The sequence below is a fragment of the Macrotis lagotis genome, chromosome 7 (assembly GCF_037893015.1).
Source record: "Macrotis lagotis isolate mMagLag1 chromosome 7, bilby.v1.9.chrom.fasta, whole genome shotgun sequence".
Lineage (NCBI taxonomy): Eukaryota > Metazoa > Chordata > Mammalia > Peramelemorphia > Peramelidae > Macrotis > Macrotis lagotis.
In genome coordinates, this window is record NC_133664.1 from 69,103,181 (window position 1) to 69,129,875 (window position 26,695).

At 36.8% G+C, this 26,695-nt stretch overlaps 1 long non-coding RNA gene across 4 annotated transcripts in view; it reads right to left on the minus strand.

The window, feature by feature from the left end:
* Positions 1-26,695, minus strand: part of LOC141492612 (uncharacterized) — a 154,629-nt gene that overhangs the window by 50,135 nt on the left and 77,799 nt on the right. Inside the window, exon 5 of one of the 4 annotated variants that reach the window (XR_012469980.1) lies at positions 312-4,702. The exons of 2 other annotated variants lie outside the window; for them this stretch is intronic. This is a non-coding gene — a long non-coding RNA (uncharacterized LOC141492612). Of the gene's footprint in view, positions 1-311; positions 4,703-12,304; positions 26,122-26,695 lie in introns of those variants that run through there. One more of the 4 variants, XR_012469982.1, reaches the window with a different exon arrangement.

The window sequence follows — 26,695 nt, forward strand, 5'->3', positions numbered from 1 at the left end:
TTAAAAAATTATCTTTTAAATTATGGTTTTGTTGCTGGAAAATGTAGAATGTGTCGGATAGATCTGTCCCATCATGTTTTGTTTCACATTTAAATGTCACATCTTTCTAACAGTTGAGGCAAGGCTAAACCCAAACCCTCCCAAGAAAAGGATTGCACATCAAGGGAGAATAGCAAAAGAAGAATTATTTCAGGATTGGAAAGTAGACTCAAATAGTAATTTCTTTCTTTTTTTTTTAAGATTTTTTTCAAGGCAATGGGGTTAAGTGGCTTGCCCAAGGCCACACAGCTAGGTAATTATTAAGTGTCTGAGGCCAGATTTGAATTCAGGTACTCCTGACTCCAGGGCCAGTGCTCTATCCTCTGTGCCACCTAGCTGCCCCTCAAATAGGAATTTCTGCTCAGGTTCTTATTTCTCCATTGACTTAATTGTGATTTAGAACTGGAAGTGAGAAACCTTAACAAGCCTCTTATTTACCTATGTCAGTTGAATCTCAGAGAAGATCAAATCCATTAGCTAGTTAGTGGCAAAACTGAGAATCCAGATCTCTTAGTTAATATTTCTGGCAATCTCATTTCCTCATTTCTCAATGAGAAAAAGGGGGGATATTAATAACTATCTTCTCTTTATCTTTTAGGATTGCATTTTATTGGTTTGCAAATGAGAAATGAAAGATATTGATTTATTCTCATCTAAATATTACAGCCATTATGTTAGAAATATAGTTCACAGTTTTAGAGAAACCTGGGAAGACTTGTGAACTGATGCAGAATAAAGTGAAAAGAACAAGGAAAGGTTTTCTATAATAATAACGACATTGTAAAATCAAACAACTTTGAAAGAATAAATAACTCTAATCAATGCAATGACCAACTATGATTAAAGAAGAATGATTATAAATCATGTTATCCACCATTAACAGAGGACTTACAAATCAAAACAAGACTTTTTTTAAATCCAATATGAGAATCAGTTTTCATTTTATGATATATGTTCTAAAGGTTTCCTTGGTTCTTGCTTCTTTTTTTTTCCCCCTTTTCCTCCCACTAGACTGTGAGCTCAAGACCAGGGACTTTTAGATGTTATTGCTTTTCTTTGCATCTCCAGTGCTTAGGCTGGCATTCAGTAGACATTTAATAAAATGCATGTTGACTTGACTTTCTCAACTGGGGTGAGGAGAGAAGGGAAAGAGAAAGGCAATGATTGTTAACTGAAAAAAATAATAAAATACATATGATGAAAAACCCAATTATGATTTGAACTCTGAAGTCAAAGAAGGGTCTAGACTAGTTAAGGCAAAGTAGCATTGTATCATGAAAAGAAGAGTGAATCTGGAGGTTCTGGAGGTTCAACTCCTCCCTCTGACAATCATATGTCTCTGAATTTCATTTATCTTTTCTGTTAAATGAGATTATTAAACTAGATGAAGTCTGAGGTCCTTTTACATCATGAATTATTACCATAAATGAGCCATGAATTTGTTTTTTAAAAATATTTTCATGCAGGGTGGCTAGGTGGCACAGTGGATAGAGCACCAGCCCTGGAGTCAGGAGGACCTGAGTTCAAATCTGGCCTCAGACACTTAATAATTACCTAGCTGTGTGGCCTTGGGCAAGTCGCTTAACCCCATTGCTTGCAATATATATATATATATATATATATGACTGTATTTTATTATAGTTAGTATTCTTTGCCAACCTATGTATTTTATTTTGTGCATTTAAACTCCTTATTCTGAGTTGGAGTTCATTGGTTTCACCAGACTGCCAACAGGGTCCATGAGGATAAAGAAAGGTCAGGATGTTCTTCTCTAGCTCTCTTATGTTCTAAATACAGTGACTGATACATGGTAAGCATTTATGTTCTCTATCATCTGTCTTAGGTGACTTGTGCCCTCTATCACTTTCCCATGAAAAGTGCTTTTTTAATGAATAGAAAAAAACTGATTATGTTTTGCTTTCAGTCACCCTGGAGAAAGAGGGGATTTTTCATTCAAGTAAGCCATTAAGTCTAGACAAAGAAAATTTTGTTAGAAAAGTTAGCATAGACTCAGCTTGGCCTTGGAGGTGCCTCCCTGCCTGCTTCCATCAGAGAGGACGTGCTGGGTGGGGAGGAGCTCCTTGGCACTGCTTTCCCAGTTCAGGAAAATCCAAGGCCACAGGAAGCACGAGACCATGGAGGACTCAAGGACACAGGAATCTTTAAACAAAGCCCTATAATTTACTGGAAATTTAAAATGTTTGGTGGGGGGGGGGACCCAAACACCTATCAGAAGCCTCTGGGCACTCTTCAGTTGATCTGTGACTTTGAGATCACCATTCTTAAACTCACTGGAGATAGAGATCCATCTTTGCCTAAGTTTTCTGAGGTCTTTGGGTAGTTACTTTATCTGTAAGGGCTTTAACTGGAATGAGCCAATGAAGAAGATCCAGCACCATGAGTCATAGTTAAGAGGACTGGAACCTACATGCTCCGTGATTAGGAGTAGCCATTTGGACAAGACAGAAGCCTTTGGGGCAAGAAGGTTCTATGTCATCCACGGTGCCATTTGAGTAAATAAACTCAAACCAGAGTTCAAAAAGCAGCTAAATTCAAGAGATTAGGAAGAATTCAAAGTAATAGTCACAAGTCAGAGATATTAGTACTGATATTTCCAGATCAGGAAAAAGGCACTGGAAGACAAGAACACGGCTAATCATATGGTATGACTCTCTTGCTCAAGAAGCTTCAGTGGCTCCCCATTTTTTCTAGGATCAAGGGAAGGGGAAAGGAATGAATATTTATATTGCATCTTCTAAACTCTAGTCCCTGTGCTTATTGCTTTTTCTTTCTTTGAAAAAATTTTTTTAAATAAATTTTGCTTGTTATAAATATTTTCTCATTTGCTAACTACAAAATTGCCAAAAAGATTTTGCATAAAATCCAAACTCCTTCATTTGGAGAAGCCCTTAGCAATCTGGTTCCAATCAAACTTTATGCATTGTATTCCTTCCTCATATACTCTGTATTCTATTCAAACTAGCTTGATGTTCCATGCCTCATCTCTGAACCATTGCAGCATTCCTTTGAATATGCTTCTTCCATACTTCTGCCTATTAGAATCTCAGACTTTCTTCACGGTTCAGTCAAATGCCACTTTCAACATGAAGCCTTTCCTCATCCCCCTCAGTTGTTAGACTTCGTAAATTAGTGTGTATTTATTTTATATATTTCTCATCTACTTGTCTGCACATGTTGTCTGCCCCTCCCCTTCCCCTATAGAATGTTAGCTCCTCCAGAGAAGAATTGTTTGTTTTTTTTGTCTGCACAAACCAGTTACTAGCACAACCCCATATACATTGTAGGCATTGAATAATTGTTTGCTGACTGACCAAATGAAGGAAGAAGTAGGTAGATCTGGGCGAAATGAATGTTCACACCTGGGTCCTCCATCTGAAACAGTCTCCTCCCAAGGAGGCATGACAGCCACATTCACTCTTCCTCTGCCTGCCCCAGAACTGCAGCTCTAAGTTTCATGGCCTCCATCAGCAGTAATCATCAATCATTTAACCAAAAGGGAGAAAAAAGAAGAGGGTTGCAGGTGTCTGGGAGAAGTCAAAAGGCATTCCTTTGTGTTAGGACATTTAAAGACAGGAAAGCTAACCATACACATTCAAAATGGGAGAGAACTGACTTTATAAATATACAGTGGGAAAACAGCCACTGCTCACGGAAGAATGTAGAAACAGCTCTTAGAGCCAGAGCTACTGCTTATAGTCAATGAGGAATCCATGGGGTTGCAAAGAAGAAATACCAGGCAATTTCACTGGTATGGAATTGCTGCTTAATACATGCTGACCTTGAGCAAACCTTCTCTGACCTTGAGTGTCCTCTCATGGGTTAAATGCAAAAATGGATGGAATTACCAAGGAAACCAACTATATTGAAATAATTTATCAAAATTTTAAAAACCAAGTTCCTAGACCCTCTAAAGTAGAAGATTGCAAAGTATTCTTCTAGTTCAACGTCCTATAGTCCCAGTAAAAGCAATGACATAGCTCAGAAACTTTTAAAGAGAAGTTTAATATTTTAGGCTAGAAAACATTTCTATGAACCAGAAGAAAAGAACATAGTCAATAAGGAGGTATTTCTGGGTTATAATCTATACACTTAGAAAAAATGCAGGTATTTCAATTGTGTCTGACTGTTCATGACAACATTTGGGGTTTTCTTGGCAAAGATACTGGAGTGGTTTGCCATTTCTTCTCACTTTACACATGAAGAAACTGAGGCAAACAGGGTTAGGTGACTTGCCCAGGGTCTCACAGCTAATAAATGTCTGAGGCTGGATTTGAACTCAAGAAGATGAGACTTCATGACTCAGATCTGGCCCCTGAACCACCTAGTTGCCCCTCTAGAAAGAGTACATACATGAAAAAGAATGTACCTTTATTGAAGGCAGGAACTGTTTCATTTCTGCCTTGATATCCCCTAGCAGAGTTCTTACCACATAATATACATTTAATAAATAGTTGGTTGATGAGGTCATCCATCTTGATGTTTTCTTGGAAAATTTTGTATCAATCAGATTTTTGCAAATCTGAAGTGGAATTTTCACTTTGGAGATATTTGTTTTTCATTTTTCTTCTTTAAATTGTTAGTGATTCCCAGTGCTTGTTCTTCAGGTCCCTCTGAATTCCTCAACTCTCTGTCATGGCCTCATCTGTAAAAAGGGCTTGAATTATACTGGGGTAGCATTTAGTATGTTCATTTGTCCTTGTATAACTGTTATTTGATTTGGTAAGACTCCACTAATCCTCTTTGGAAGTGGGCCCAAGGTAAGCACTAAGTCAATAATTTGCTTTATAAGGATTAAAGCTGAGCTTTACCTTGGCTAGGTGGAGAGGTGACCTATGCTGGTGAACCCAAGCCCAGGGGATGTCTCCTCTGGGTGCTAGGGCAGCATTAGAATGTGTGTCTATTACCTGAAGGCCAGACCAGCTAAATTTGGAAGTGTTCCCCACCTGGTTAGCCTCAAGCTGATAAATATTTTCAGCCCTGGAAACCACAAAAGCTACCAAGTTCCATAATTATTCCCAAAGCTTAGCCATTGAAAGTCTGATGTCACTGTAATGAGAGCTTTTGAACATTACCAAAAAAATAAAAATAATAATCACTAACATTTATATAGTTCCTTAAGGTTTGCAGAGCACTTTTCATTTCTTATGTCATTTGATTCTCTAACTCTGTGTTAATGTGATCTTTATTTTACAGAGGAGGAAATCAAAGCTGAGATTCATTGAGACATTCCCAAGGACACATAAGCTATAAGTGTCTGAGGCAGCATCTATCCTTGAATCTTCTGTTCGGAATTTAGATGGCATGCTGAAAAAAGTTGCAAATTGATAAGAAATTGGAGGTACCTAGCATATTTAAAAGCACAATCAGAACAAAAATTTAAAAAACTGGAAAAAAAATCAATTTTAGTCTGTCAGCGCTCTAGCTCCTGGATAAGGACCAGTAATATGCAAGAGGTCTCTTGATTCAATAAAAAGAGAGAGGAATTAAGATTTAGAAAGGCCTGCATTAAATCCTACCACTGACCCTTTCTAACTGTGTGACCCTGGACAAGCCACTTAACTTTTCATGGCTCCCAGAAAACTCTCTAAAACCACGTACATTGGGAGAAGATTTCTAATGGGGAGTGTCTTACATCAGTGAAATCATAGATCCAGATAAATTACATATGAATATATAATATAACTTAATATAATTAATGTGATAAAGTATAACATAATATACAATACTATAGCATGTAATTGTAAATACTATATGAATATTACATAAATTATACTATACAATTTATTGTTGTTATTCAGTCATTTCAACTGTATCCAACTCTTCATGACTTCATTTGGGGATTTCTTGGCAAAGATATCAATGTAGTTTATCATTTCCTTCTCCTGCTCCTTTTTCAGATGAGGGAAATTGAGGCAAACAGGATATAGTTTTGCCCAGGGTCACATAGCTAATAAATATTAAGGGCAGATTCAAATTCAGATCTACCAGACCTGTCACCTAGCTGCCTCATAAAAATATAATACTATATTAGAATAATATATTACATAATTAAATAAAATATATAAAAATGACACAAATTATACTATCTAAATATATCTAAATATAAATAACATGATATAATTATACATTAGAAATGTTACATAAATTATATAAAATCATATAAATATTAATATATAAGTATCTGATGTCACAACTATATAAATATTGATGTCATATTGTATGAGCTTTAATATATATCATATGTTACCTATTATAATATAAGTAATTTATGTGAATCTATGATTTCAATATGTAAGGAACTCTCAATAAGGAAACTTCTACACAAAAAAATATATAATCATACAAACGTTTTTATTCTTAGTCTAAATTTTGTTTTCCCCAATTATATGTTAAAATAATTTTTAACATTTGTTTTTAAGTTTTGAATTCCAGATTCTATATAAATATTTTAAATATGTATATTTATTTGGATCTGTGATTATATGTTATATACATCAGTGTATATATTATATATAACGCAGAGGAAACTATAATATGTCAACAAGCATTTAGGTCATCAAACTTTTCCTAAACTTTTAATAAGTGCCAGGCTCTGTTCTAAGTACTGGGGAAACATAGAAAGGGAAAACCAGTCGCTGCCCTCAAGTTCCCCCAGTCTAATATAGGGCACAACAAATTAGACAATATGTTCAAATTAAAAATAAACAGGAAAAATTGGAAATAATCTCAGGTGCTAGTGATTGATATTACACTAGAAAAAAGAAGGTCCAGAGAATATAAAGAATCAGGAAAGGAATCTTGGTTATCAGCATCACTCCTAAAGTGTCAACAGAATTAAGAAGTTAGGGGTGGGGTTGGTTGCTATGCGCATTTTCTCCAAGTCTTGAAGGGGTTTCTTGTGACTGACCTTTAACAGGACAGGCTTGTGCCAAGCATCTGCTTCAGCTCTAATTCAAGATTTGTGTTACTGGAGCAAAATTACCTTGAGTGCTTGAGTTCCCCTTCTTCCCCAAACCATACTATTTGGGGTCTCCTTTTAGCAGGGTAGATCCTAGGGAATGTCCTGGGCCATGAGACTTAGGTTGACCTTCTAAAGTTGACTTAACTGTATCTCCCTCCTTCCTGTTATAATCTGATTGACAGTCAACCCCCAATATCTAGAAGGAGACCCATCAGTTGAACTTCCTCTCTGCTACCTATAATTTTATAGGTTACAGAAAGTATTGGATGCATCAATGCAGGTGAAAAATCACTCAAGTATCCAACAACTCAGCTGAACAGGGAAAGAAGGTGAAGAAAGCAAAGGTTAGATTCATCTCTGAAAACACTCTTCTCTGCTATCTTGGAGTTTCCTTTCAAAAGACTTTCTATCCAAACATAGGCATCTAAACTCTTTGGACAGGCACAGGAAGTAGTCAAGAGTCATGACAATGAGCCTTCTCCTTCTTCCCTGGCCTCATGTCACAGCTCACTCTCACTCCCTTGCATTGATGTGAATGTCCGCCTTCCTCCTTGTAACTTATATACCATTGTCATAGGATAGGTATTCCTAAATGTTGATGTGTCCGAGAGAAGAGTGGACTTGGAATCAAGACCAAGGGTTTAAATCCTACTTCTGAAACTTACTAGTTATGTGGCTAGGAAGACATCTGTCATTTCATTGGAAGAGAGAGCTTCTGGTTCCCTCATTCAGATCAATATTTTCTTTCTCACTTATAGTCCTAGAAGGAAAGGCTGAATGACTTGCCTAGGGTCACACAGTGTCAGAGTTAAACCTTAAACCCAATCCTCCAGGGTTTACTATCTTATCTTAACTTTATCATCCTGGGAGGAAAAAAAATCACAACTTCTTAGAACCTCAGCTTCAATATTTATGCAACAGGAATAATACTATTTGTATTACCAATCATACAGTGTTGTTGAGAAGTTCAAATAAAACATATATAATATATATATATATATGTATGTATGTATAAAACATTTAAAATTTTAATGTAATTTAGTACCTCCAAAATCTAATTTAAATGCTATTTTAATGTAATTTTAAACCATTAAAGCAAAAGTTTTAGTGTGGCTTTGTTGTTAAAACTGAAAACTCAACTATGATCTGCACTTCAATTATTTAATATCAAAGTGTCATTTTAATAAATCCTTATTGTATTGGATTATGGATATTGACATATGTTTATCCATGAGTAGGGCGATGTGTGTGCTTCTCCAAGGTCATTGTATGTGACCATGTTTGATGGTTTTTAGAAGGAAACAAGGAGAGAACAGAAAGACAGTAAGAAAGACAGAGGTAAGGGGTGAGTTTTAACTGGAAGTCATGATAAGCAAACCATGCATCATCCCTCTAAAATTCTTTGGCTCTGTCCCACACTTTGGATATGTGATCCTTCCTTCTCCTCAATGTTCTTTAATATTGATAGTAAAAGCAGTGGCCAGGTGGCACAGTGGATAGGGCACCGGTCCTGGAGTCAGGAGTACCTGAGTTCAAATCCGGCCTCAGACACTTAATAATTACCTAGCTGTGTGGCCTTGGGCAAGCCACTTAACCCCATTGCCTTGAAAATATACATACACACACACACACACACACACACACACACACACACACACACACACGTAGCAAAAGCAAAATCTTCTTTCAAAACATCCTCCTAGCTCATTGGAAATTTCTCTGTTGATGAGTTCTAGAAGCTACCTGCTGCAACATGGAACTCTTCTCAGGCATTTGAGTCAACAAGTCTGAGTTTTCCAATCACAACCTGGCATGTTTTAGGATATTACAAAGTCCCCCAAAATGCTTTTGTGAGGTCCAGGCAATAATGTAAATTGAATTGTTTTCGAACAATGAGATTTATATTTCAAAAATTAGAAAAGGCATGCCTGGTACAGTCAGGTTGCAATCAGTGGAAATAATTCATTCCCCTGGAGAGGTCATATGAGGTTATTTTTGAATTTGTAGCTCTAGAGCTTTGAACTCACATTGGATATTCCCATTAGTCCCTCTGGAACTAATGACCATATTTTATGTAATTTTAACCTCAATGAATATGAATTCAAATACATGTGACTTCTTCATGGAATTCCTTGTTCTTATCAATTTTCATTCCATTTTTTTGCTTTTGTACTATATCAATCATAGGATTATCCATCTTGGAAGTGTGAGGAAGGAAAAGGTGAGTAAAGATGACTACATCTTCAGTTTATAGCTACCAACGCCTTCAGCCTGCTAGAGATAGTAGTTTCCTTTAACATACTTCTTCCTGCAGTTTTCTTTGTACATGCACAAGCTGGAGTAGGAACCTATGGAAATAAACAAATACTCTGACTCAAGTAATAGTGACCAATTTTGGTACTGGAAGCAAGCAGCTTGAGAACAACCCTGAAGCCAACTTTGTAATATTTCACTTAATAAAATCACAGGGGTTCACCCTCTACCTTCTTGTTATTAGTTGTTCAATCATATTTCTTTTAGAGCAGCTAGGTGGTGCAATGGATAGAGCACTAACCCTGATATCAGGAGGTTCTGAGTTCAAGTTTGAACTCATATATTTGACATGTACTGGTTGTATGACCTTGGGCAAGTCACTTAACCTTGGTTGCCTCACATGTTGGGCCATCTCTAATAGTCCTGATCCATATCTGGTCACCCAAATGACTCTGGAAGAGGAAGTGAAAACATAGCGTCCCCTCATTCAATGTGCACGTCGTGGAATCACCTCCTTGATGCCATGGTCGCCTTGGAGAGTAAAGCAAAACAACAACAAAACAACAGCAGCAAGAATAAAAGAAAAAATTTACTCAAATTAAGTTGAGAAAGTTGCTATATGGCTTACAGGGGTGTCATTGATAACGCATGCAATCTTCTAGCAGACTTTTTCAACTAAATGTTCTTGCTAATTAGGAATTAAACTCACTTTAAAGACTGTCAAATATGTTAATTGTATGTCCTCTAAATTTTAGTGTCCTGTTGCCTCAATCTAGTTATGTCTCCCTCTCAGATTAGATTTATTGCATATGCAGCTTCTCCCCTATCCAATGTACCCTTGTAAATGGCCATCAAACTGATTATTACTAAAGCAAAGTTCTGACCGTATTACTCCTCTACTTAAAAATCTTCAGTGTTTTCTATCATCTCAATGATAAAATAGAAACTCCTGTTTGGCTTTTTGGGTTCTTTACAATATCCCCATTTCAGACAGATTTCAGAAGATCTTGACCCATTTCCCACAAAATATTTCATCTCTCCCCTCCAAGTCTTTAAACAAGCTGTTCCCCATGTCCCTCCTCACCTCTACCTCTTGGAAGACCTATTCACTTTAAAGGCTCAGCACAATTTATATGTTTACTAATTGCTTGGCCTTCCTACCAAAACACAAGCTCTTTAAAGAGCAGAATTATATCATTTTTGTATTTGTATCCTTAGAGCTTTGTTTGGTGTCTAGTATGTAATATAAGCTTAGTAAATATTTACTGAATTGAATTGATTAAAATCAAATCAGAAATCACAGTTAGGTGGCACCATGGATGATAGAGCACTGACCTTGAAGTCAGGAGGACCCGAGTTCAAATGTGGCCTCAGACACTTAATATTTACTTAGCTGTGTGAATTTGGGCAAGTCACTTAACCCCATTGCCTTGCAAAAAAACCCAAACAAATAAATACATAAGAAATCATAGTGTAAAGAAGAGCAAAGGGGTGGCAATGATCCAGTGTTACATGCTAGAATGTGCTACTGCTAATGGGTTGGACATCTTTTTTACATAATAGATTTCTCCTTCCTTCTGCCCTCACCTGTTAGTATCCAGATTGACTGAGTGTGTTGAACTTCCCTCAGGGATTAATGTTGGGAAGCATCAGTGTGAAAAAGACTATCAACAGCTGAGATCTGGCAGAGTTTATCATGAAATCACCAAATCCTAAAGGACCAAGGGAAAAGAGAGGCATCTAACCCAATCTGAACTTGGGCAGAAATGTCCTCTATGGCATCCTCAGTTCACCCAGTGCTTGAAGACCTCCAGTTAAAGAGAACTGACTACCTGCCAACGATACGTGTTCCATTTAGGGGCAAGGTCATTTGGAAGACTTTGGAAAGACTTTTTAATCCTAAATTGAGTTTTGGCAGTTGGATTTCCATAAAGAACTTAGATGTTTATTACTATAGGAGGATGCTTGATTTCAAGCACTTGTTAATGAAAGTAGGGCTCAGAAATTATTCCTGAGATGTCTGGAATTGTTTATGGAAATTCCAGGGAGCCTAGGAGTTTGTAGAATTGAGAGAAACTATGGTTCTGTCTTCTGTATTGGAATAATGCCAAGGGAACCCTGTAGTGAATCTTATAAATGGTATAAATAATAACTGAGGCCACAAATCTAATCTATCCTTGCTGGAGTCAGCAAGGATTGGTTGAAGGGGGGGGGGACTTTCTGGCCCCTTGACTTGGGGCTTTAAAGCACATTTTTATTTTTCCATTCTCTCTCTTTCCAGATGTGTGTCCAATCCTCTTGGGGGATGTTCCCTCCTGGTTGTTGCTTAGCTTTTCAGTCTTCCTTATGTTCAAATTTTTAGTTTGGGGAGAGGGTAGGAAGTAGACAAGGGCTTTCCTGGGTTATCAACACAGACCTTCAGCAACCAGCCCTGACCATTTAGCTTTCCACTCCCAACACACATAATTTTTTCCTTGAAGTTCAAGTTAGTCTGGCTGTGCCCAATCCCACAAATGCTATCTTCTTGAGATAACTAACAAAGGACTGGGGAAGGAAGGGGAAGAGGAGAATGAAGGATGGATTTCCCCAGGTGGAGAGGTCAGGATCTGTTTTTGGTTTTAAAAAAAAATTCATATTAAATAGGTGATGAGTGTTCCATTTGGCTCATGTCAAATGGATGGATTTTCCCATTTCTCTGTCAGAAACCTCTATGAGTTCTTTGCTGTCAACATCTAAAGAAAGCATGATCATGAATAAATAAACAGAGAAAATAGGACAAATGCAGTGAGGGATTCTGAATGTATTAGAATCTGAAACACCAGGATCTCAAAAGTGCTGAGACGGAGAAATCGTATCCTTTTACCTGACCAGTCTAGTTTTGGTTTGTAAAGTTGATTTTCAACATCCCAGTAAAAAAGGACTTTCACCAACCCACGGGAGGCCACTAAAATTTGATTTTAAAAGGCCAGAGGCATATAGGATTAAAAATATCTTGAAGCTGTTTTTTCCAGGTGACCTTAATAGTAACTAGACACCCCCACCCCCACCCCACCCCCAAAAGGCAGTGCACAGAGTAGATGCAAAACTCAGCTGGTCATAGGATTTTTTTTCTGATGAGGGGCCACTTTTTAAAACAATTATGATCATTGTATTGTACTCAGATCTATTGGTTAGGAAAAATCAGATTCCCTATTTAATAAGAATATTTTGGTGTCATAGTTTGGGTCAGAAAATTATCATATCTTTTCTAGGAAGAGCTGGAAAGTACAGGTGAGGAAGATTACAGGGATGTAGGTCTAGAATTAAAGGAGCCTTTGAGGCTATCTAATCCAAACCCCTCAGTTTTCAGTGGAAGAAACTGAGGCCTACAGAGGTGGGTGAAGTGACTTGTTCAAATTCCCACAGATAGGAAAAAACACAAGGAATCCCAGGGATATCAAAAAAAAACTTCATTACAGAGGTAAGTAAGACTTGTTTGAACTAAATCTGCTCACTCATCTGTAATCCACCCTGCGGTGATTCAAAGGCCTTGTCTATCTGACAGTGACTGAAACCATCAACTAGAATCTAAAAATTGGCTTTATCTCATTTGCTAATTTAATGTCTATTAATGCGTTCCTAGAAGTGGTTAGACCTGGTTATATCTAAATATCCTTGATAGCTATGAGATCTGGTTTTTCAACCTTTCATAATTGTAACAACATGAGTGTTTGTATTTAAAGAGTCCCAGGTCCAGAAATTTGTTTTGGAGGGTATTCATATAAAGTTGTATTGTAGAAATCATTTTTTTTAACAAGTCAATGGGGTTAAGTGACTCACCAAGGCCACACAGCTAGGTAATTATTAAGTATCAGAGGTCACATTTGAACTCAGGTCCTCCTGACTCCAGGGCAGATGCTCTATCCACTGCACCACCTAGCAGCCCATTTTGTGGAAATTATTCCAGCATGATAAATAAAGGACCAAAAGGCTTCTCAATCAATAGAAATCTAGCCTCATAATCAGGAAGAACTGGATTTAAGTTTCTTTGATTCTGTCCTTAAGTTCCCATTGGTGGGGGACTGAGAAAACTCACTTAACCTCTCAGTAACCTAGGTCCTAGAAAACTTCTAACCCCCTCCCTATGTTTCAGAGAAAATGCTACAAGGGAAGTTTCTCACTAGGAGCTCCCTACACAATGAAATCAGAGGTCCAAGTTGAATGAATGAACAAATGAATTAAGTGAATGGACAAATCAATGAAACTAGAAGCTTACATTTTTCTTGCCAGGAGAATACTGAAACAATGAAATCACAATGAGATCTCTGTCCCCATGAGGCTTAGAAAAAATTTATTCACCATGGTGAAGGTTCTATTGTCCAAGAAGAGAATATTGCTTTAAAGAATTGAAATTCTTCATACCCTTCCAAGACAAGTTCCTCCTTGATTTGCTTCAAACCTCGAACTAGAAGTGATCTCACAATGTCCTTCTAAGATCTTTCATAGCACTTTGCTGAGATATCACTATTCTGATAATTATATTATGTTCATTGGTATACATGCATCATCTGTTCTACTTGATTGTAAGCTTATTGAAGGCAAAGATTCTATCTTGGCTCATTTTTATATTCCAGTATCTTATTCAGTACCTAGAATATGGGCTGCAATTCAATTCAATTCAACAGGCATTTATTAAGCAGGAAACCTCACTAGGGTTACACAAGTAGAAACAAAGTGGTCCCTGATCTCAAAGAAGTTATATTCGATTAGATTTAATCATTGTTAGCATCTAATAAATATTAGGTCAGGGATTCTGAGATTTTAGAGAGTTTAGGTGCTTAAGTGGGTGGGAAAGCATCCATATTTTCATTTACCTTTAATTGAAATTTAGCATTTCTTTCCATTTTGAATTAACACAGGGGGCCTTAGATTTCACTAGACTGCTCAATGGATTCATGACCCAAAAAGGATGAACTCCTTTGATAAGAATTATATTTGAATCTGGACCTTAGAAATTATTGACAACTAGAGATCCCCATTATTGTAAATTATGAATCCCTTGAAGTGGTTTCATTCAAATTTACACTGCATATTTCCATTAGGTTAACCAATTATCATATTTTGCATAATTATAACTTTCAATATGGTGAATTCAAATGCAATGCAACCACTTCCCAGGATTCATTATTCACTCTAATGAGAAACTAGCTGGATCAACTTCCTTATTTTTTAGGTGAAAAGCCTGAATCCCATAGAGGATAAGTTATTGAATTGAAGAGAATAATTAAGCTACAGAGATTTTATCCTGAATGATAATTGGTCTTGATTCACTTTTCTGTCAGACTTGACCTTATTTGTCCCAATCACACAATCTAGACAATTCTGAAACTCACGGAGACATTTCCTAGGGCAGTTCTGGTCAGGGGATCACCCAGGCTGTGCTCTCCCCAAATTGTTGCATAGTTGGAATCACCAGGGACCTCTTCCTAGACTAGGCCATGGAACCACTGGTTCTGCTATGGCCACAGTAGGTCAGTAGGGCAATAACTATTCCAGAGTAGGAAACAAAGACATGTCACATCTGGAATTCTGAAAATGGCATGATACAAGTTACATGCTTGGTTTTTCTTCTAACTGGAGTGAGATCAAATCAACACCTCCCCCAAAAAATATATAAAGCAAAAAGTATAAAGGGGTAGAGTTGGCTTCTAATCTCTGTATAATTAACATAATGTGTCTTGCTCACAGTGGAATTGACTTATTTGGCAATACGCAGCATATTCCTTGGACGCAGAGAGACCAATTTTGGGGAAAGATCAGACAGAATTACAAAGGCTAAACTACATTTCTTACCTTAACAACCCTAAGTTCAAATCAATTAAACCTGTTATTCATTGGAAGTCTGGAGTTATTGAATGAAAAGATTTGCCCAGAGATGATGCCAGATTCTCTTCAGAGGTGGGGGAAAGCATCCCCTTCTGGGTTTGGATGTCAATATGAGACTCTTACATCATTGGTTACCAATGCAGTATGAAAGTGGTTTGTCAGTTATGCCTTACTTACTCTTGCTCAATGAGAGACCTGACTTAACTCAATTTTTTTTACCCAGTCAAAAAACATTTATTAAGTGCCTGCTGTGTACCAAGCACTATATTGGGTGCTTAGTAAATAGCAGAGAGGCAACTTCATGTAGTAGTAGAGAGAACTTTTCAGAAGTCAGGAAGCCTGGAACTCTGGTCCCAGAACAGAACTATATGGTGTGGGTGATCCTAGGTAAGTCAGACTCATATCACTCTTTAGTGTAGTGGAACCAGATTAAAATGTAATAAAGAAATGTTTAACAAAACAAAGATTCAATAAAACATAATGTTAATAAGTGGTTTTTTTTTTAAATCTCCTGCAACTGTAGGGATTCTAAGTATAGTTTAGGGCCCTTATTTCCACTTGAATTTGACACCAAGGCTCTCAGCAACTCTGTGACTATGAGATAGAAAGTTCTGATTTCTATTTACAGAGGGAGTTTCCTGGGGCAGCCAGATGACAAAGTGGATGGAATGCTGGAATTGGAAATTGGAATTGAAAATATAAATCACTACTTGATTGTAATGAAGAACTGAGTTCAAATCCAGCCTTAGATACTTGATAGCTGTGTGACCCTGGGTAAGTCACTTAACCCTGTTTGCCTCAGTTTCCTCATCTGTAAAACTGAAAAGTTTGGAATTCCAACATTTAATCTTGCTCTGAAGGGTTAGGTGCCTGGCGGGGGGTGAGGGCAGATCAATTATATTGACTGTCGCTTGACAATTGATCCCACTGGCCACATTTATGTCTATAAGAAACCCAAGGAGGTTTTTCAGAAAAGCTGATAGCAGTCACTACAACAACAATTTAATGTTTCTTTTGGATCATCTTTCAGAGAACTCTTTCTTTAAGCCCATAAATGCCTAAAATAGCTGTACCAGTGGAGAAAGGACATTTTATCTCTCTCTCTCTCTCTCTCTCTCTCTCTCTCTCTCTCTCTCTCTCTCACACACACACACATACACACACACACACACACACACACACCACACACCCCCCACACACACACACACATACACACACTCATACACAAGAAAGAGAGAAAGAGAGAGAGAGAAGAGGAAGGGAGGGAGAATGGTTCCCCACTTCCTTGCATTTGTGAGGAGAAGTTAGGATTATTTTCTCTATCTGTTTTGAGTTCTCCTCCTGCAGTAAGCTCCATCATGGTAAGCACGGTCTTTTACAATAGTCACACATAACATCTAATAAAATATACTGTACTAGAAGGAAGTTATAGCAATCCATTCAACCCAAGGCACTGACTAATAGTGATATAATACCATATGCCTTGGCACTTTGGGATATAAAGTTGATCCACCATGTTTGGTTCTTGCTACAAGAGGCAAAGGGCTGCCTGTCATTTTGAAACATTTACATCATCTCTCAGTCTCTTTAAATCTGCTTTATAAAGGTTCAAATAGTTTTACAGCCTAAATTAGAAAAACTTCAGACAGAACTCATTGCTGTGACCCTTTATCCAAGGGAACAAGAGGTCTTTATTGATTTCAATCTAATTCAACACGCAATTGGGGAAGATTCTTCAATTTATGTTCTTGAGAATGAGATCTAATATCAAATATTGAAGGAAAGGTCAGAATAATAAACATTTGACCTTACTTCCTGGCCTGGAAATGCTTCCACTAATGGCTCCTCTTAAATTTTTATGGCTGCCTGGCCAATGTGCAGAAAGGTCAAGGAACAGACCTGGCATCATTTGCCCAGAAAAATACCCTTCACTCATTACTTTCCACAAACTAATGGCTCATAAAGAAGAACTAACTGGGTCAGAGACATAGATTAAAAAGATTCACAAATTCTGGAACTGGGTGACATGATGAGATGGCAAAAATTGATGGTGAGATAAAAACAAAAGCATAAAAAAGTTTTTAAAAAAATACACTCACAAGTTAAGAAGCTTTAAAGCATACTCTACAGCATCCCACTTACAATGCCTTTAAATAGCCAGAGGAATTGATACTTCCAGTAGAAGGGATCTTGTAAATAGTTATTAAGACAACAGAATCAAGAAAACTTAACTTCAAATCTGACCTCAGATGTTTACTAGTTGTGTGACCCTGGGCAAGTCACTTAATCTCTGTTTCTCTCAGTTTCCTCAACTACAAAATAGTAATAATAAAAGCACCCACTTCTCAGAGTTGTTGTAGAGATCAGAAGGAAACCATTTAAAAAGCATTTGGTATGGGTGTTTGTCATATTAAGTTCTTAATAATAATGACTACTATGCCCTTCTCCAATAGGACCCTCAGGTTTCTGAATGTCTCATTTATATCTCTGCTACCCTTACACAGTTTTAAGTGCAACAAACCTGCAAGTACATGGAGGCAGTGTGGGGTAGAGGATAGAACACTCAGTGTTCTTGTTACTTGCTCAGTGCAAGCACTGCCTTTGATACTTGCTAGATGTGTGACCCTGGACATTCAAAAAAAAATCATACACACACATATGAATAACCATAGAATTAAATATTTCCCAATTATATACATTTTAATAATCATCTTTTAAAATTTTGATTTCTAAATTTCTTCCATCCTCCCCTCTTTACCCCTTCCTGGAGAAAGTAAACAATTGTTATCAATTATACATGTGAAGTCATGCAAAATATATTTTCATATTAGCCAGGCTGGAAAAGAAAACACACTTACCCCAAAACAAGAAAAATAAAGAAAGTAAAATTAAATATGCTTCAATCTGTATCTAGAATTCATCAGTTCTAGAGGTGGATAACAATTTTTCAATCATGACTCCTTTGGAATTGTCTTACTACTGGATTCATGCAACTTTACTGTTGCATAATTTCAACTAATTTCTTAGTTGATTCTAGGTATAACATCATATCATCCACAAAGAGTCATAGTCTGTCTTTTTAATGACTATTCTAATTCCTTCTATTTCTTTTTTTTTCCTCTTATAGCTAACATTTTCAGTACAACTTGAATATTAGCAGTGATAACCAGCATTCTTACTTCATCCCTGATCTTATTGAGGTGTCTAGCTTATCCTTGTTACAGTTAATACTTGCTCTTGATTTTAGATAGATACTACTTATTATTCCTATGCTTTCTAGTGTTCTTAATAGGAATAGATGTTGTATTTTCTATTTCTGACTGCTGCCTTCTTTTATCTGCTTTCTCATTTATTATCCCCCTCCTTTCACTTATTTTTTCCCTCTCTGACTTCCCTGTTGAGCAAGATAAATCTCCAAGACCAATTGAGTGTGTGTGTGCGCGTGTGTGTGTGCGTGTGTGTATTCCCTCTTTGAACCAATTTAGATGTGAAGTTCAAGGGTTGTTCACTCCCCATCATTTTCCCCTCCACTAAAAAAACTTTTCCTTTTATACCTCCTTTATGTGAGATAGATTTTTCCTAGTCTTTCTCTCCCTTTCCCCTTCTTCTAGAACAATCCTTCTTCTCGCCCATTTTTTATACCATACCAACATAGTTGATTCATTTCCATGCCCTTTTCCTATGTAGAATTTTCTTAATTGTTCTAACAATGAAAAAGTTCTTAAAACTTACATTATTATCTTCCCATACAAAAAGGTTAACAGTTGATCTCATTGAGTCCCTTATGATTCCATTTTCATATTTACTTTTTTATTCTTGAATCTTGTATTTGAAAGTAAAATTTTATAGTCAGCATTGTTTTTTTCATCAAGAATACCTGAAAACCCTCTGATTATTTTTTTAAAAAATAGATCCATCTCTTTCCCTGAAGGATTATTATCAGTTTTGTGGGTAGGTCATTCTTAGTTATAATCTTGCCTCTTTTTACCCTCTGGAATATAATATTCTAAGCTCCTCAATATAGTATCTGCTAAACCTTGCATGATTCTTACTATAACTTCATAGTATTCTAATGTTTTGGGTTGGTTTTTTTCCTGGTGACTTGAAGTTTATTTTCTTTTTGATCTGGGAGCTCTGGAATTTGGCCATAATAATCCTGAGAGTTTTCTTTTTTGGTATCTCATATGATGATTGGTAAATTCTTTCCATTTCTATTTTACCTACTGGTTGTAGGATATCAGAGAAGTTTTCCTTAATAATGTCTTAAAATATGATGTCTAAAAAATAAAATTAAATATGATGTCTAAACTTCTTTATCATGAATTTCAGGTGGCCAAATAATTCCTTGATTTATTTTCAGGTCAGTTATTTTTCTGATCAGATATCTCAAATTCTCCTACTTTTTTCATTCTTTTGGCTTTGTTTTACTGTTTCTTGATGTCTCATGAGGTCATTAGCTTTCTCTTGCCTAATTCTAATTTTTAAGAAATTATTTTTCCACTAAATTTTTATACCTCTTTTTCCATTTGGTCAGTTCTGGGTTTTTTTCTGTTTGGAATAGAAATCTTTTTTATTTTTATTTTTTATTTAATATTTATTCTTATTTTGTACAAATAATGTTTTTATCCATTAATAAAATATTCTTGTTTAAGAGTAAATGAAATGCCCCCCCCATAAATATAGACTCGCTTGAGCGATAAAGTAAAGGGGAGAAAAAAATTAAAAATTTAAAAAATAATAGTAATAATTGTAGGTATGGCCAGGTGGTGCAATGGACAGGGCACCAGCCCTGGAGCCATGAGCACCCGAGCCCACATCTGGCCCCATACACCCAACAATCACCCAGCCATGTAACATGCAAGCCACCCCAACCCCAATGCCCTGCAAAAACCAAAAAAAAAAAAAAAGAAAAAAAAAGAAAAGAAAGACCCAAAATAAAATAGTAATAATAGTAGGTTTTTTAATGATGTTTTTTTCTTCATTATCTTTTTGTGCCTCTTTTACCAAGTTGTTTATTATCTTTTCATAATTTTCTTCCTTTGCTTTCATTTCTTTACATAATTTTCCTTTATCATCCTTATTTGATTTTGGAAACAAGGTTTAGCCCTTCCAGGAATTCATCTGGGACTTTTGTCCATTTTTTCCCCCTTTGCGGCTTTGCTTGTAGTTGTTTTGATTTCATTATCTTCTGTATTTGTGTCTTGATCTTACCTGTCATCACAGTTGTTTTTTTGTGGTCAGATTCTTTTTTTTTTTGCTCATTTTTCCACCCCATTTCTAGATTTTTGAACTTTATATTAAAGTTAGATTCTGTCCCAAGCATGGAGGAATCTCTCTCAGGCTTCAGACTTTTTGGCCCCGCTGTGTTTAGAGATAATTCTTGGGCTTTTCTAGTTTTTAGTGCTTCCAAGGTAGCACTTTGATCTGGGGAGAAGTATAGTCACGGCTCCCCTAGTTTGTACTTTAATCGTTACCTAGGAATTCCTTGGGATAGCAGTAGATACTGCTCCTCAGAGTTCCTGCTCCCGTAGGATCAGAAATGATACTGTTACTTAAGTGGACACATCATTTTTAATCTCTCTGAGCCTCTGTTTCCTCATCTATAAAATGATGATAATTATTACCCTTACCTAGACGATTGTTGGAAGACTCAAATAAGATAATATGTGTAAAATGCTTTGCAAACCTTTGAAGTTTATGTCAGTTATTATCATTGTGACAGAGTTAATAAATCTAGAAGCTAGATACATTCCCTCAAAGGTTGGATTGAAAATTCTCTTTGTTTTGAACAGCTTTGTCCCACTACTCAAATCTAGCCCTGGGAAGTTGTTACTATAGACATTTTTATCCCATTTTAGAAGATGAGAAAACCGAGGCCCTGTGAGGTATTGATTTCTCTAGTCACACAGCTAGTCATTGTCAGAGGCAAGATTTGAATGAAGGTTTTCCTGACTTTGGGAAGTCCAGAATACAACGTGATCCTATCAAGAAGGTTAAACCACATGATCCCTAGTGTATATTCTAGCTTGATTGTAAGACTGCTGAATAATCTTCCAAGAGTTCAGCTTTTAAAAAGGATAAGGGAGAAGGAAATAACCATTAATTAATAAATTAAACTATTAATTAAATAACCAAGTTCCAGGCAAATATCATTTCACTTGATCCTTACAACAATCCTGGGAGGTAAGCATTATTGTTATCTCTATTTTACAGTTAAGGAAACTAAGGCAAACAAAGGTTAAGGGTTTCAAATAACAGTTTCAAATAACTTGTTAGGCTGAATTTTAACTCAAGTTCTCCTGACTCTAGACCCAGAGCCATGTTGCTGCTGAGAGTTCCATACAAAAGAGAGAAGGGGCACAAAGCCAAGGACAAAAAAAAAATCATACAAACTTATAAAAAGCAAGATGGAAAAGGCTAAACCCCATAATGAGCTGAGACCTGGAAAAAAGTAAGAAAAACAAACCTTTAAAAAACAAGCAACCTTAAGAGCAAAAAAAGTCCAAGGAACAGATAAGACCATTTCTTGGGCACAGTTGGTGTCATGTTAACAAATGACAGAAAGAAAACAAGATTACTCAGCTCACTTTGCTTCCTTTTTGTTTTTCTGTCAAGGAGAAAAATTTCCAAATTGCAAAGGGCAGAACAAGCATGGTTTAAAGGGAACTGAAGTCCAAGATAAGAACATGGATCATAGAATATTAGAGTTGGCAAGGACCTTTGTGATTATAATGGCCTATTTGTCTCTAAGGAAAAGAATATACATGGTTCATGCTCATAGGGAACTCATCTAGAAATAATTGGTTGATATTTCTATAAGGGGTACAACGGGGACATGCTGTTGATCTGTGATCTAGCCACCCAGGGTTTCTTTTGTCTTCGTGTAGGATGTGCCATGACACATAAGAGGATCATCCAGGAAATGGTCAGCTTTGCCAGAAATACACACTGACTGAATAGCTCTCAGACTTTCAAGTATACACTGCCTCAAACCAAGGAGGATAAAGGTTCAGAGATCCAGAGACAAAAGGGATCTTCAAGGCTATTTACTCCAGCTCTCTAATTTTACAGATGAGTCAGTCACACAGAGCCAGGATTTGAACTCTGGACATGCCATGCTATGTAATTGGTCCTGGACTCTTCAAAATTTCTATCAGTTACTTAAGCAAAGATGGAAAAAGCATATTTACCAAATTTGCTGATAATACTAAATTCAAAGGGATAGTTAATATCAATGGAGGACAAAAATCAAGGCTTAAAAACATTAATAACAGACTGGAGGAATAGTTCAAAACTCTCAAGATGAAATCAAATAGAGATATTCATAATTCTGGAAAACTTCAGATCTATTAATAGAAACTCAGCATCCAGAGCAAAAGGAGGTGATAGTCCCACTGTTCTTTACATTGGTCGAACAGCATAAAAAGTATTATATTCACTTGTGGATACCACTCATGTAGAGGCATATTGATAAACTACATCATGTGCAGAGGAAGTGAATTACCAAAGGAAGAATTGTTTATCCTAGAGAAGAAGAAGAGAGGGAGAATAAGACAGTTACTTATCAATAAATGATGGGTTAGCATGTGAATGAAAGAAAATTATACAATGTTTAGAAGTCTGTCTTATTGTCACTGAAAATGTTCAAGCAAAGGTTTGTTCTAGGATAAGGTTGACAATGTGGATGTTACTATAGGATACAGGGTAGTAGTTGAAAGCTGCATCCTAGCCCTTGGGATTTCTCAGTGAACGAATGCCTGAATGAATACATAAAAGAATTATTGAATGTAAAACATTTCTTAAGCACTTCCTCTATTCAAAGCACTATACTAAGTACCAAGGGTACTGGGTCTTTATTCTCAAAGAGTTCATGTTATAATGATATAGACAGTGTGTGTGTGTGTGTGTGTGTGTGTGTGTGTGTGTGTGTGTATAATAGGAGACTAACTGTTAGATAAAAAGACCCAACAGTCCTTATGGTACAACAACAAGGCAAATAGTCCTACATCTTCCCTAGTGGCATTTCTATTAATAAAACCATATCTATTTCTGATGTTGAGTCATTTGATGGTGCCAAGGACTTCGGTCATGAGAAATTTCTTTTATGAGCCTTTGGTATTTGTGGCTGCTTTAGAGGGGAGTTGTAGCACCTATAGAAGAAGCTACAAGGTTATTTCCCTAAATGATAAGCTACTGAAGGAGTCTAGAAACAGGGACAATGATTGTCATTGACAGTAAATCAACACTTGGAAGTTGGTGATGACCAGGATGGCAGGACCCTCCTCTGCAGGTATTATACCCCTGGATGATGGTTGTATGACTGATCTAGTTATCCAGCACATGATGAGAGCTGATAAGGTTTTACTCACTCCAAAAAGAACTTGAGGCCAAGGGAGTCTATACTGAGGGGTTTGGGGGGATGCCCCCCCAAAAGTATTTACCTGATTTACCTGTTGACTAACTATGGCTATGGGCCTGACAAGTAAAAGAGCTAGAAATATAGTCAATGTTATGAGATATATTGTGACCTAAGCAATCTCACAAAAGATTGATAATGATGAAGATAACTCTAGCTGATGTAAGCTATAGCTCAGCAAAGAAAGAGGCCCAGAAGCAGGCAACAGAAATATCTCTGCAGAGAATTAGAATTTAGAATATCATGTCAAAAGGCACCATAGGCTGCTAAGAGACTGAGTCAAAAGAACCCTGAAAGCTATTCCAGCTGGGACACAACCATAGCAGTATAAGTTTCTGGGGAAAGAGCCATCTGGGAATCTCAGATAGAGTATAACCTTTTCCTCCCTTCCTTATTTATCTTTCTATCCTGTTTAATTGTCTTTTTATTTGAATTTGTGTCATCAGACTTGGTCTGATAAAAAAAAAATGATTTCCTGGAGGGGTCTCAGAGTTAGGTCTTCAAGTCCTAAGACTTTCTAATCACTATTAAGACTGAAAACCCTTTGAGTATTCCAACAATATTATGAACTTGAATGTAATTGAAAAGGGAGCTTCATCTAGGGGACCTTGGGCTATCAGAACATTGTAGTAGAGGTCATTTTTTACATTATATGAGAAATTGGACTGAATTACTGAATTACTTCCAAAACTAAGATTCTATTATTCTTGGAAGAATAATGCCAACTCTTATGGTAACATAGGTGGCAAAGTACCCACTAGTCACAAGGAAGAAAGGAGACTAAACAAAGGTTTTAGCAGCTTCCATAGTAAAAGAAGGAAGGCTTCCTGTGGGGATGGGGGCTTTAACGGTGAGAAAGAAAGCAGATGGAAGGGGATTTTAATGGTAGAGAATGGCTCGGATTCAAGAAGTTTATGGGTTTATGTCATGGGATAATAAGATCATAAAAGTAAAGTTAGAAGAGATCCCAGAGGATATTTAGCCATAAAGGCAGCTTACAATGGATAGTGATCAACTTGGAGTCAGGAAGAACTGAGTTCAAATTCTACCTAAGAGACTTACTGATTACCAAGTTATAAACTCTTAATTGGTTGTATTTTCCTCATTTGTGAAATGGTGATGATAATAAAAGCACCAACCTCACAAACTATAAGGATCATATGATAAAATATCCATACATCTATGAGATATCTTTATATACACACACATATATGTATATGTTGATATATGTTTATGTCTATATATATATATATATATATATTTGTATATATAGCTTTGTAAACCTTAAAGAGATGCTAGATATTATCTAGACATTTAACAAAGAAAAAAAGTGAGGTATTCTGTATTAGAAATGGAATGAAAATAAGGTCCTCTCATTTTTAAAATATAATGTAAGGCTTAATGTCCTTACATGATCATATTAAATTTCATTATGTATATATCTTAATTATTGCAGATTTATTTACAAATCTATTTACTGTCCTGCCTCAAAGGATTGTTGGCAATGACCTAAGGGTCCTGGCCTGCAAAAATGCTTAACTAAGGACTCTGCTCTAGAGCTGGTGAGGAAGACTGTCTAAATTGAAAAACAGAGGTCAGAACTCTTGGATGCATTTCCAGCATCACTTCCTTATTTGCCTTGGAACACAGTTAAATCCCTGGAGTACATCATAGCCATCCACAAAGTGGGGATGATAAATGTTGTTTCATGTGAGCAAAGCAAGGCAAGAACCTTGGATGAGAGGCTTTGTATAAGTATTCTCTATACAAATAATGTCTAATTAAAAAGGTTTTATTCTGTACTATATGCTTTATTAGGAAGTATAGTCCCCTGTATGTGGCACTGCTTATATTTTCAAAACTAAGTCAGCATTTTTTGTTTTCCCTTTTCCTTTAATTGGGAAAAACCTGAACTTTGAATCTTCATGTTTCCATTATATGAATGGAGTAATAATCCCCTGAAAGTCCAGGAAGGTTATTATAACAAAAGGGAAAAAACAAAGCTCTAACTAGAAATGACCAGAATTGGAACTATGGGGGTTTTAGCCTTAAACTGGGGGATCTGTGTCACTTCCTTTCTTGGCCATTTCCCAGGCAAATTTGCCAAAAGAAACAAAGATAGTCAGTACAACACAAAATCTTCCTAGGTAATGACAAAGATTAAAAACCAAAAAACAAAACAAACCTCCCATTCCAGAACAGCAGGGAAACATCCAGAGAAAACCCAGAGGGGAAGCTTGTGGAATCATTCCCCTAGGAGAAGATGACTTCTCAAAAGCAATTGCACATTGAACAGGCACTTATTGGCTTTGGTGAATTACATTCTCCTAATTTTGAAGGGCTCTTTTAGATGACTTCCAAATGTCGCTCTCAAAGTAAATTTCTTCTCGTTCTTTTCCTCTTCCTCTTCCCCTCTTCCTTCTCCTCCTCCTCCTTGCTTCTTCTCCTTCTCCTCCTTCTTCTTCTCCTTCTCCCACCTCCTCCTCCTCCTCTTCCTTCTTCTTCCTTCTCTTCTTCATCTTCTTCATCATCATTAGACATAACCAGGCAACTTTTGACTAGGGAACTGTACAAGATTTTGTATAAGGAGATATACAGACCTCCCTACTACTTTGGAGAACTCGCAAACTAAGAAATGAACAAATCCACTCACGTGTATATACACACACACATGTAGAAATACCCACGCAAAATTGTCCAAACAATAATGCAAAGATTTAAACAATGCCCAATTAGAAAATAAAGTATGTTATCAGTCTCATACAAGTAAAAGGATGAATGTATATGGAGTGGGAATGATAGAAAAAAATACAAAACTGGAAATTAGACAGGGAAAGGAAAGTTAGTTCTCATCCAATCAACCCAGGAAGCTTGCAGGTAAGAGACAAAAGACAAAGCCTTATGGAAAGTATGAAAAGAGCCCTGACTGCACTTAGAGGGTCTGCCCTCAAACCCTGCTTATGGGACCTTGGACAAGCAAACCTCCTCGTTTCCCTAGATATCTGAGGGAGCTGGTCCAAATGGCCACTGAGATCTTTTCCACTTCTATATCTTGCTCCTATGGTCCTGAGAGGGTATTCTAGAAGCTTTCAGAACAATGGGGCAAAGTTGATTCCAGGGTGGGCATGGCAGAAGGGGAA